Source organism: Kogia breviceps, chromosome 15 (genome assembly GCF_026419965.1).
Source record: "Kogia breviceps isolate mKogBre1 chromosome 15, mKogBre1 haplotype 1, whole genome shotgun sequence".
NCBI lineage: Eukaryota > Metazoa > Chordata > Mammalia > Artiodactyla > Physeteridae > Kogia > Kogia breviceps.
Window position 1 is genome coordinate 18,227,342 of NC_081324.1, and position 12,791 is coordinate 18,240,132.

The following is a 12,791-nucleotide window of genomic DNA, read 5'->3' on the forward strand; positions in this document are numbered from 1 at the left end:
AGTGTCAGTAGTCCAAGGCTAAGAAAACCTGGTCTAGAATCACTAAGTTGTTAAGATCCAAACCCAGGTTTATTATTCTTAACTCAGTCTTTTTTCTACTATTCCCAAAGTGGGATGTTTTCATCTTGAATTGAATGGGGAAGCATAGCGTACTACATTTCATATTATGTTCATTTTTGCTTCTCTTATTCCTGAGCTCCTGGGAAAGGGTAGAAAGTATACCTTTAGTAGACAAGGAAATGTTGCTATATAGTATAAAATTGTTGCTAGGAACAATGAAAAGAGCTTCTGGCCTAATTCCCACCCAACCTCTCCTCCTGCACACTTTTCCGACTTTATCCAACTCATTGTATGGGCAATTACAATTTTGGGGACTAAAAAGGGTGATAAAATTTCACTGCGTTTTCCCAATTCTAACACTGAGATAGACCACATCTAGAACTATGTAAAAGAGACGGGAGGCAGGACTAAATGATGATTGATTAACACGGGTGTGAGCTCCCAATTATCGATGGTAATGGCCCGTGGATGTAACGTAGATTTGCCAAGGCCGCTGATAACCCAAAAGTCATTTTTATTGAGATTTGGAATACGAAACATTTTTTAAAAGGAGAGTCATCTATCTAATAATTACTTTAATTTTGAGGTAAGCTACGATAGCAGTTATTTTTAATTCCCTAAATACACATCACTGTGAGGCAGGAGAGACATCCAAGAATGTGCTAGTCAGCAGGGGATGCCAGCAAAGATTAAAAACTGGAACAGGATTATTCAAGGAATAGCTAAAAAACCTGTGTACAGGTAGAGCATAGCCAGGAACGGTGGAGTTAAGTCATGAATTCCAGAGCCAAGCAGCTTGGGTTCTAACCCAGCTCTGGATACCTATTAACTTTATGACCGAGAGCAAGTTACTTAATTTCTCTGTACCCCAGTTTACTCAACTATAAAATGGGGGTGTACTTCCTACCTACCTCATAGGGTGGTCCCAAGAACTAAATGTATTTTAAAATGTGCCTGGCATGTAAGTGTAGAGTGCTGTATGTTTTCTATATTATGCAGCTATCAATGCAAATCAAGCAAGCCTGTGCATAGTGATGTGAAAACATGGCATGAAATACTGTTCCGTGAAAAAAGAAAGGAAATTCGCAGAGCAATAATTAGAGCACTGTCCCATTTCTGTTTTTAAAACCCTGATGACTAGATATGTGAGTTACAGGTTGCATGGTGAGGAAGAACTTGACCTTTTTTTTTTTAAATGAGAGACATTTATAATTACTTCTTAGTTCAGGAGTAGGTGGGCAAAGAGGCTACTTTGTAGCAGATTTTCTTTTACTTTTCTCAGTAATGGAATGTAAGACCATGAGACTTGGTTGGCCTCAGGGGAAGGGTGTAGAAGGACCTTTTATTTTATTATTTTTTTTATTTTAATTTTTCGGTACGCGGGCCTCACACTGTTGTGGCCTCTCCCGTTGCAGAGCGCAGGCTCCGGAAGCACAGGCTCAGTGGCCATGGCTCATGGGCCCAGCTGCTCCGTGGCATGTGGGATCTTCCCAGACCGGGGCACGAACCCGTGTCCCCTGCGCTGGCAGGCGGATTCTCAACCACTGCGCCACCAGGGAAGCCCGAAGGACCTTTTAAATCCCATTAAAGGCTAACCCTTTCAAGAGCCCTTGGTAAGCATAGCTGGGCCACTTGGGAAGAGGTGGGCAAATCGAATGGGGTTCAGTGAGCTGCCAGAGAGGACTGACTTCTTCCTTTCTCAGAGTAACATGGTTAGAACTTCTCTGTCTGCTATGATAGCATGATTATGTCAGAGGTCTGTTGACAGGAATATACTCCAATGGTGCTGAGGGAAAAGGAGACTGGCTGGGAGGCAAAGCCTAGGCACCCTAGCCTAGGGGTGCTTGGGGATAACCACTTCTGGTCCAAGTGCAGCTGAGGTCAGAAGTGCATTTGGACCGGCATCTTTGGTCCAGAAGTCACACATGCGAGTGTGGTCAAAAGTGGATAATAGTGAAGCCCACGTGTAGGGCAGGAATGTGATTGCTGTAGCGATTCTACCAGCGAGAGCATCACTGTGGCTGTGGATGACACCATCAGATTGCACAGGACCAGCTATCAATAGTGACGTCGGGGGCTTCCCTGGTGGCGCAGTGGTTGAGAATCCGCCTGCCGATGTAGGAGACACGGGTTCGTGCCCTGGTCCGGGAAGATCCCACATGCCACGGAGCAACTAAGCCCGTGAGCCGTGGCCGCTAGGCCTGCGCGTCCGGAGCCTGTGCTCTGCAACGGGAGAGGCCACAACAGTGAGAGGCCCGCATACCGCAAAAAAAAAAAAAAAAAAAAAAAAAATAGTGACGTCGGGGCAGTCACAGAAATCCCAGCAGGAGTGGATTAGGCTTTGCCAGTTCTCTCTCCTCCTGGATTTTGGAAGCAAAATGGATCTCTTGGACTGAGTAAGTACTCAGAGTATTAAGATAGCTGGGGAAGTGGTTCATACTGGATTTATCAAAATAGAGGTAGATGTAGATGTGAGTGTAGATTAGATATAAAATATATTAATCATAGATAGATGAATAAATAGATCCATGGAAAGATAGATCAAGATATTTTGACCCTGAGAAATGGTGTGACCTTACCATGAATTTGGAACTCTAGCAGCTGCAGAATAGATGCAGCTATTTCATATTGGTTCAAAACTCTGGACCCGTCTTTGTGTGTGTGTGTGTGTGTGTGTATTGTTTGTGTGTGCACGAGCACATGCAACCCAAAGGTCTCAGGACTAACAAAATTGGCATCACCTGGCTGCTTGCAGAGTCATGGGTCCAGAGATATGCTGCTAAATGTTTAACATCTGGCTTTCTGGGCATGGGGGTGTAAAGTGGAGGAAGAGTCCTAATGTTCAGCATTTGCTGATTTCAGTGGTATAAATGCTCCCACCTGGCCGATCTCAGCTATCTAGGTGACATCACTGAATGTGGAGTTGGGGAGAAGGTACACAAGCACCATTCCTGAGCTGGAGCTAGCCTGAGCTATAGCAAGCTAGCTCCAACACACACACACACACACCACTGCATGGGTCCCTGTCCCAGATTCACTGAACCACAACCTCGGGGCCCGGAAGTCTGAGTTTTAACAGGCCCTCCAGATTACTGCCAGGTTCTCAAAAGTTTGCAAAGTACTGCGTGTGTGTTGTTTGCAAAATCATCATGGAAGTCAGCAGGCTCCTAGGTTTCCTGCAGAGGTGAAAGTGCAGTCTATGAGGCGCCTAAATGAGCAACTTTGTTGAAGCCACAGATTCTTCTACACAAAGGGAGTATGGGGGTCAGGGGTCGTGTACTTCAATGTGGAAACTCATCAGTAGAATCTACAGGTTTCAAGACAGAAAGAAAAAGGACTCAAACAATACATTTGAAGAGAGAGCAGCCACAGGAACAACTAAAATATGGAAGAATGAGAATGAGATTCTAGTCAATCCTAGAATACCTGAGGAGAACTGCTCAGAAGTCTCTTGTGAGTTAGCTAAGAAATAAATACAAAAATAAATTTTTATCAAATTATATCATTCGAGCTATATAACCTAAACGCAATCTGTAAGTGACTTAAACAGCATATGATAAAATTTGTCACTGACTAAAAATAGATTGAAGCATCAGATCCGTAAAATTTAGATCTCCAAAATTGAGCTTGAGAGAAATAAACGCAATGTTGTTTGGCTTATTGTGAATATACGTATGTGTTATAGTGTATAAAGTTCTAACGTTTATATTTCTGAAATTACATAGAAAACACATTTTTTTATTGTGGTAAAGAAAACACATAACATTTACTATCTTTGCCATTTTTAAGTGTACATTAGTGTTCGCTGTATGCACATTGTTTTGCAACTCATCTTAGAATTTGTCATCTTGCAAAACTGAAATTCTTTATCCATTGACCAATGAGTCCCCTTTTCCCCTCCCCCCAGCCCCTGGCAATTACCATTTACTTTCTGTTTCTATGAATTTGACTACTTTGGGTGCCTCATATAAGTGGAACCATGCAGTATTTGTTTTTTTGTGACTGGCTTATTTCACTTAGCATAATGTCCTCAAGGGTCAGCCATGTTGTCACATATGACAGGATTTCTTTCTGTTTTAGGACTGCATCACATTCCATGGTATGTACAGACCACATTTTCTTTTTTAAAAAAATATTTATTGGGCTTCCCTGGTGGCGCAGTGGTTGAGAATCCACCTGCCGATGCAGGGGACACGGGTTCGTGCCCCGGTCTGGGAAGATCCCACATGCCGCGGAGCGGCTGGGCCCGTGAGCCATGGCCGCTGAGCCTGCGCGTCCGGAGCCTGTGCTCCGCAACGGAAGAGGCCACAACAGTGAGAGGCCCGCGTACCACACACACACACACACACACACACACACACACAATTTATTTATGTGTTTGGTTGTGCCAGGTCTTATTTGCGGCTCGCAGGCTCCTTAGCTGTGGAATGCGGGGTCCCCAGTTGTGGCATGCAAACTCCCAGCTGTGGTGGCATGCATGTGGAATACAGTTCCCCAAGCAGGGATCGAACCTGGGCCCCCTGCATTGGGAGCGCAGAGTCCCATCCACTCGCCACCACGGAAGTCCCTAGGCCACAGTTTCTTTACCCATTCATCCTTTAGGTTGCTTCCACCTCTTGGCTCCTGTGCCTCATGCTGCAATGAACACGGGTGTGCAAATATCTCTTTGAGAACGTGTTATCAATTCTTTTGGCTATGTGCCCACACGTGGGATTGGAAAACACATTATTATCAATTAAGTTATTGATTATTAATTAATAACATAACAATAAATACAAAATTTTAAAAGTCATAGCTAGACATTTGTTGAAAATTGACAAAATCTCTATGCCTGTGTAGAACACAATGTTAAGCATTGGAACAACAAAGAACCCTAAGACAGTCTCTCTGCTCTCTAGAGGTTTGGAGTCTAATTGGTGGGGGAAGACAATATATAAACATAAAATTACAATAATTCACACTAAAAATAAATGAGTTCATCTCATACATTGCTGGTGCAAGAACAAATTGGTCAAACCTCTTTGGAAAACTGTCTGGCAGCATCTACCAAAACTAAAATGTGCCACCCGTGACCCAGCAATTCTAGCTATTCTAGACATATAGTAGATACATCTTACGTACAGACCCAAGAGAAATAAGTGCATATATCCACCATGTATATACAATACATGTATAGAATTTTTAAAGCAGCTTTGTTCATAACAGCCAAAATTCTGAAAACTGAAACTGGTGGGGGGGTGGGGGGAGAATAGGGCATTGAACGGATAAATTGTTATATATTCTTACAATGGAATACTATACAGCAATAAAAAGAATAGTCTGCTCCTATATGAAACCACATGGATTGATCTTCCAGATGTAATGGTAAGTGAAAGAAGCCAGATACACGTGAATATGTATTGGATGATTCCAAGTTAAAATAGGCAAAATTAATCTCTCATGATAGAAGTCAAAGAGTGTGGGTATGACTTTGAAGAGGAAGGAGGTAGCCTTTGGGATTGCAGGAAATGTTCTATATCTTGATTTCGGGGTGGTTACAGAGCTATATCTCTATGTAACAATTTATCAAGCTGTAGAGTTTTTTCTTTTTGTATGTATGTAGTACTGAAGAAATTTTTAAAGTTTTGGTTTTAAGTAAATGAGTTAGTTCAGAGTAAGAAGCGATGGGGGAAGATCAAAAAGTCAGAGCAGACTTCCAAGGGGAGATAAGAATTGAGCTGGTAAGAACTGAACTGCATGAGTCAGGTCAGTTCTAGCAAGAGAAAAAATGAGAACAAATAAATGCATAGTGGCACAAATGTCCAGAAAACTTGGCAAACCCTGTGTTTGTCTCTTCAACCCTAACTTCCCTTCCGCCAGTATACAGTAAGACTTGGGAGTTGGGTAGGATTGACTTCACCTCAGCTCCAAGGGTGGGCTTTAACTGGTTTGAGTCTTATCAACACAATTACTTAGGGATGAACATAAACCAGTCATTACATGGTTTGGGTCAAAGGTGGGTGTCTCCCTAAGTTGGTACAGTTAGAGTTCAGCTGAGACTTTAGCATCATGGCTCAGGGAGACTTAGCAACTATATCCTCCTGGAGGCGAACAAAAATGCTTATAGCTTCAGTTTTGGGTGGGAGCCATTTTTGGGAACATGAGGAAATGAACCTGATGTATAAACTTGGGCTGAGCTGAGAGAAATGTGGAGAAATGAAGCTGGAGTCCTAATCCATGGCTCTAGACTTTTTAAATCTGCAAGCCTTCTATTGTTTACACCAGTTTGAATGGATTTTTCTATTGCTTTGTAACAAAATAACTTTTCTAGTAACCTATACATAGCATCTCTTAGATGATTCTTCTAGTTTCCATGGCCATAGCCACTGTCCCTCTTCAGACTCTCATAATCGCCCATTGAGAGAACCACGATAGCTTTCTAACTCTGAGTGGTCTCTGCCTTCGGTTTCTTCTTACCTTAGTGATCCACCATATTGTTTCCTGAATGTTCTTCTCAGTCATATCGGACCACTGCTGCCATGTGCATGACCCTGGTGGTTCCATGCTTCGGGAATAAAGGCCAACAGGTCCAAATTTGCCAAATGAGTTTTAACACTTTAGTCCTTCAGTTTCACTCACAAACCCTAATGAGGTCCTCACTCTCTAGCCTTCCAGCCTTTGCCAGAGTTAGGAAGTCAGCCCAGAATGGCCTTCTCTCTCTACCTGCCTGATGGGAATACCACTTCTCTTTCCAGATCCAGGTTAAATGCATCTCTGAAGCCTTCTTAGATTTCTTCAGCTGATAATTACTTATTGTGCTATAGTCTCCTGGCATGATTTTCCTTTTTGATAGCTCTCAACTCAAATCTGTCAGGAGTTGGGGTGATTTATGTACGTCTGGCTTACCCGCTAGGGTATGAAGGCTGGGAGGTCAGAGGCCTGTTTTTCCATCTTGAATTCCTCAGTGCACCTTTTTCACAGACACACTGCTCAATAAAGGTTGACTAAAGACCAAACTTCCTTCAGGGAGGGACATGGAGCTTGAGTTGGAGAGGTAAGTGGAGGGGCAGGAGCAGCTTTTGAAGGGTTTTTAAAAAGCGGGGTAGGGGGCTTGCCTGGTGGCGCAGTGGTTGAGAGTCCGCCTGCCGCCGCAGGAGACACGGGTTCGTGCCCTGGTCCGGGAAGATACCACGTGCCGCGGAGCGGCTGGGCCCGTGAGCCATGGCCGCTGAGCCTGCGCGTCCGGAGCCTGCACGTCCGGAGCCTGTGCTCCGCAGCAGGGGAGAGGCCACAATACTGAGAGGCCCGTGTACTGAAAAAAACAAAAACAAACCAGGGTAGGTATATTAAGCTCAATAAGTTTTATTGCACTATTGAATAGGGGAAAGTTTCTCCTGCTGTTTTCCAAAAGTCCTTCTATTCTTCCTAATTTATTTATTTTTGTGAAAACCTTTGATCTTTATATCTACCTCCTTTGCTTCGGTGAGGGGTGGCTGTTGGCTTTTGAAATAGTATGCAGTTTGGGAAGAGAAGAAACAGAATAAGGTGATTAGCTTTCTTTTCTCTCCTCCGTTATAATCCCAGAATATGCTTCACGAATACTTTTGCTAGCAAATGAAGCCCATCTACTCAAGCAGTGGTTTTAACCATTTCTGATGGTCACCTGGTACACACACACACTATGCTGTGTATATACACCTGAAACAGACTTTTGTAAAACAACACTTACTCTTAATTCATGCAATGCATAGTGATATTTTCTGTTATTCAGTTTCACTTCAAACAAACAAACAAAAGTCGGTCACAAACCGCTAAATCAATTTCATGCCATTAAGGACTTGAGACCTGCAATTTGAAAAATGTGACACTAAGGTATACTCTATGTTATAATCGTTAAGTTACAATCATTGGATGAGCACTGTGCTAAGTGTTTTCGCTAATAATATTATATTTAATCTGTTCTAATAATTTTATGACAGATTGTTAGACCCATTTTGTGGGGAGGAAACTGAAGCTTGGGGCAAAACAAATTTCCTGGCGTCACACAGCTACTACATGGCAGAGCTGAGACTTAAACACAGGCGATGCCTCTGCTTACAGCTCAGTGACACGTGCCATGGCTTTATGCCACAGCCAATGGCAGAGAAAATTTGTGCATATTGGATTTTTAATCTTGCAGTACACATAGAGGACAAGACCACCAGAGTGGAGACAAAATACTCTCTATGCGATAACTTCATTTCTTATCTGGAACTCTATTCCTGCCCTATTATCCCAATCTATTAAGTTTCTCAAAAAATGACAAAACCCTTAAAATAGAACACTCAAACTATGACAGAGAAACAGTTTTATGATTAGAAAAAGAAACCTTCCAGAAGGATGGCACTAAATCTTTTGAGTCCTCTTTAAATTAACAAAACTCCGTGAACGCTAGACAGAAGGTTTTATTTTTTTTTTTACCTTTCCTTTTCCAACCCCCCCAAACATCTAAAACAGGTAAAATGCCAATTCTTCTCTGTTATGTGCCCAACTACAATAAGGAAAGTTTATTATTTTAAACATTTTAATCTGTTGTCATACAACTTTATTTCCAAAGTTGCTTGATTTTCTGGGACATTTTTGGAGGAATAGCTCAGTTCCATAGACAATCACTCATGTGTCTAGTGGTGTGCTTGTTCGCTAAGATACAGAGCTCTTTAACTTTATAAAGGGAATATATACTGAAATACAGAACATAGCAAACCAAAAACTTCACAGCAGTGGGATCCATGCATAAATAGTTGTACAAGGTGCAGTGGAAAGACAACGGATTAAATCATAATTCTGGGAAAGCAGAATTTTGATTATTTTACCTACTTTTAGATATTTGGGGGGTTTGGGAAAGGAAAGGGGAAAAAAAATAAAACTGACAATCTTTCGATTTTAGCGTCCACAAAGTTTTGGTGATTTAAAGAAGACTCAAAAGGTTTAGTGCCAGCCTTCTAGAAGGTTTCCTCCTAATCATAAAACTTTTTCTCTGTTACAGTTTGAGTGTTCTATTTTAAGCGTTTTGTCATTGTTTGAGGAACTTGCAAATTGGGAGAATAGGGCAGAAATAGCATTCCAGAGAAGAAATGAAGATGTTTAGAAGCATTTTGTCTGTACCGTGGAGGTCTCATCCTCTCCCTTGTGTGCGTTGCAAGTTTAAAAGTTCAACATACGCAGACCTTGTCCTTACCCAGTTGGCCAAGACCCACAGCCATGGCACGTGTCGCTGAGGTGAAAGCAGGATCGTCTACCTGTGTTTAAGTCTCAGCTCTGCCATATAATAGCTGTGCGACCTCAGGAAATTTGTTGTGCCCCAAGGCTCAATTTCCTCATCCCTAAAATGTTATGATAGTGAAGCGATACAATGACGGCACCTTTTACTTTATTTGTAATAATGAAAAGTCTGTCCCCATGGTTTGGTAAATTAAGGCAATTATCCTTGCTATCTTTAGGGTCTAGGATTCAGATGATGAGGGGCTAGTGGTCTGTTGCACGTCAAACTGAATATTCACCAGCAACATTTACCAACAATGAAATCAAGCTAAAAATGAAACCTTAAGAGAAACTGATTTGAAACTCTTCAGTAGAGTGTGCTTCTTGAGCATAAAGACTGGTTCTTCATTCGCTTGTTTAACAAATAGCAATTCAACACTTCATACATGTCAGGCACATATTAGGTGTGGGTACATAAGGGGAACAAGATTGCTGTAGTCCCTGCATACAGTGTCTGATGGGAGAGACAGGCAATACAGAAGTAAATATATGACCAAAAGGATCCCAACTGGGAAAGTTTCCACTAGGGACATAAAACTGATTTGGTGTCAGGGAATAAAAAGATGGGGTACTTACTTTAGACAGAATGGTTAGGAATGTCTTCAGGAGGACGTAATGTTTAAACTGAGACTAGAAGGATGACAAGGAACCAGTGTGTGAACAGCCAAGGGAAAGAATCATGGGACCAGCAAATGCAAAGGCCCTGGGGTACGTGGACTGTTTGCGTATGATGCAGCTCTGGCCTTCTTTTACACACACTGACTGGATCCCTCCCCTTCTGTCCTGACAGCTGCTTTTCTGACTCACACTTGCAGTATGTTTGGGGCTCCAGTTCGGAGTCCTGGATGGTTGTACCCTTTTGATACCTCAACCTAAAAATATGCTGGGATAGCCCTCCCTTTTTCACATGTCTGCCACAGGCTGTATCTTGCTCACTGTGACTTTGCCATTCAATCAAGACTGCCCTTGACATTTATAACATTCTGCTTTCTTTGCCTCTGTCTTTGCCTCAGGTCCTGAAAGAATAGCTGCTGACATAAGGAAGACACTCAAAAATTATTTGCTGAATTTTTAGATGAATTTCATTATATCATCAGAGATCTGATTTTTTTGTTTGTGGTTTCGTCTGCTTATTTATTTTAACATGGGTAAGACTGGGGAGGAGAAAACTGGATGCATTTGAAGGAGAATGGCATGGCATTCTGAACTGGCACTCAGTTCCTGGAGGGCTACTTGCAGCTCTGTAACTCATTAGCAATGTGACCTTGGACGAGTCAGCCCACTCGAGCCTTGACAGCTTGCACTGAAATGAAGGGTTTGGTCCAAGCACCCTTCAATGTCTGTTCTTTTCTATGACTCACTGGGTTTCAATATTTGCCATGCCTCTCACATTCCTATGAAAGAAATGTTATCTTTAGGCATCAACTCAGTTTATGCAATAATCATGCCTTACGTTTGATTGGAATTTGTTATTTGCAGAGCACTTTCACCTCCACTATTGCATTTGATTTTAACCAGTCATGTAATGTATTGAGGACAAGTTATCTTTTTTACGTCTGACGGGGTGTGAAACTTGCCCAAGGTTATAACATGCTAGAAAAGGGAATGACAATTGTATATACTGTCCTGCCTATATGTGGTACAATAAAATTGGATAGCATCTCGGCCATGTGGGAGTGGAACAAATTGTTTACACCTTGAATAGCAGACACTACTTTCATTTTTTTTTTTAATGTTAAGGACTGTTTAGAAATGCTGAAATTCAAAGCTCTTTTTTTGTTTTCTAGCTAAACTCTTTTTTTTTTTACATCCTTACTGTAGTATAATTGCTTTGCAATGTTGTGTTAGTTTCTGCTGTATAACAAAGTGAATCAGCCATATGTATACATATATCCCCATATCCCCTCCCTCTTGCGTCTCCCTCTTGTTAAACTCTCTAGGTGTAAGGATCAGAAAAGTACTCAGGTTAGCTCACTCAGGGAAGGGGAGCACTGCAGGAATCAGCTTTCTTACGGACAAGAGGCAAGGTAGTCCTCAAATAATTGGGAAAGTATCTCTAGACATTTCTTCCTAGGACTAAATTGTCTGCTTTTCTCCGAACTTCCAAGATCTTTCTTTCTTATTTGAAGAGCAGTTTCCTCTGCTTACTCATGGTTCTTGTTTCCCCATAACCATGGTTCTCACAAGGCTTGGCTTCCTGACACCAGCTCTGGCCAGCTGACTCCAACATGTCAGATCCATTCACTATAGACCACTGTCAATCTCTTCCTCTTTTAGCTCCTGTGGTCCAATCAGCTGGGGCTGGGTCAGGAAGGAGTCATGTGGCACCCACATCAAGTTCGACCTCTTTATCAGGATTTACGAACAGGTACCTAGGGAAAGAATTCTGTAGATGATAGAGCAGGCACCCTAAAACATATCTACATTTCCCTTTTTATCTACGTTTCACAGGATTCTGTTGAGTCTTTTTTTCTAAGGTGATGCCAATCTTCATAAGTATACCTATTTTTTTCATGGTTCTCACTGAGAGGCCATAGTTTATTACTTGATTGCTTTTTTTGCATTCATGCACATTTTTAATTAAATTCTCTCAATAACCCAGTAGGTGAATAAGATATCTCCCAGAGATGACGTTAACATGACATATTTGAAGACATCTAGAAGCTGAAGCTGGGGGTAGAAGTGAACTAGGTCAGGAAAAAAACCAGAAATAATTCAAATTTGTCCCTTAGTTAAAATTGGAAGGGCAGTTGCATGGTTTTCTGTAGGGTGTAGTTAAAAAAAAAAGCACTAGCCAGCAACTAGGTGCATTTAGGTCCTAGATCTGATCCTATCATTGATTTCTGGACAGATCATTTATTCCCCTTGAAATTCAGGGGAAGGGGAAGTCTTAAAATCTGGAAACTAGGAGGAATCTTATGGGATTATCAAATCTGGTCTCTGCCTTTTACAGTAAAAGACACTGACATGAGGCCTTAGCTCACAGAGCTGATTAGAGCCAGTAGAATATTTCTCCTAAACAAATGGTTGTGATCTTTTTATTACATCATTTCAGTTGAAAGGGTAGAGGCTTATTCTGAGAATCAGAGATAATGCTTGTGATAATGCAGCATAAAGTGGTGTCTAAATGTAAAATTTTATTTTAAGATGAGGACATGGAACGGGTATAGAAGACAGGAATCTGCACAGTGTGTGAACAGACGGGAAACAACCTATAAATGCCCTAATTCTTGTTCCCTAAAAACTTACCTATAGGGCTTCCCTGGTGTTGCAGTGGTTAAGAATCCGCCTGCCAATGCAGAGGACACGGGTTTGATCCCTGGTCTGGGAAGATCCCACATGCCACGGGGCAAGTAAGCCCATGAACCACAACTACTGAGCCTTCGCTCTAGAGCCCACGAGCCACAACTACTGAGCCCATGTGCCACAACTACTGAGGCCCTCACGCCTAG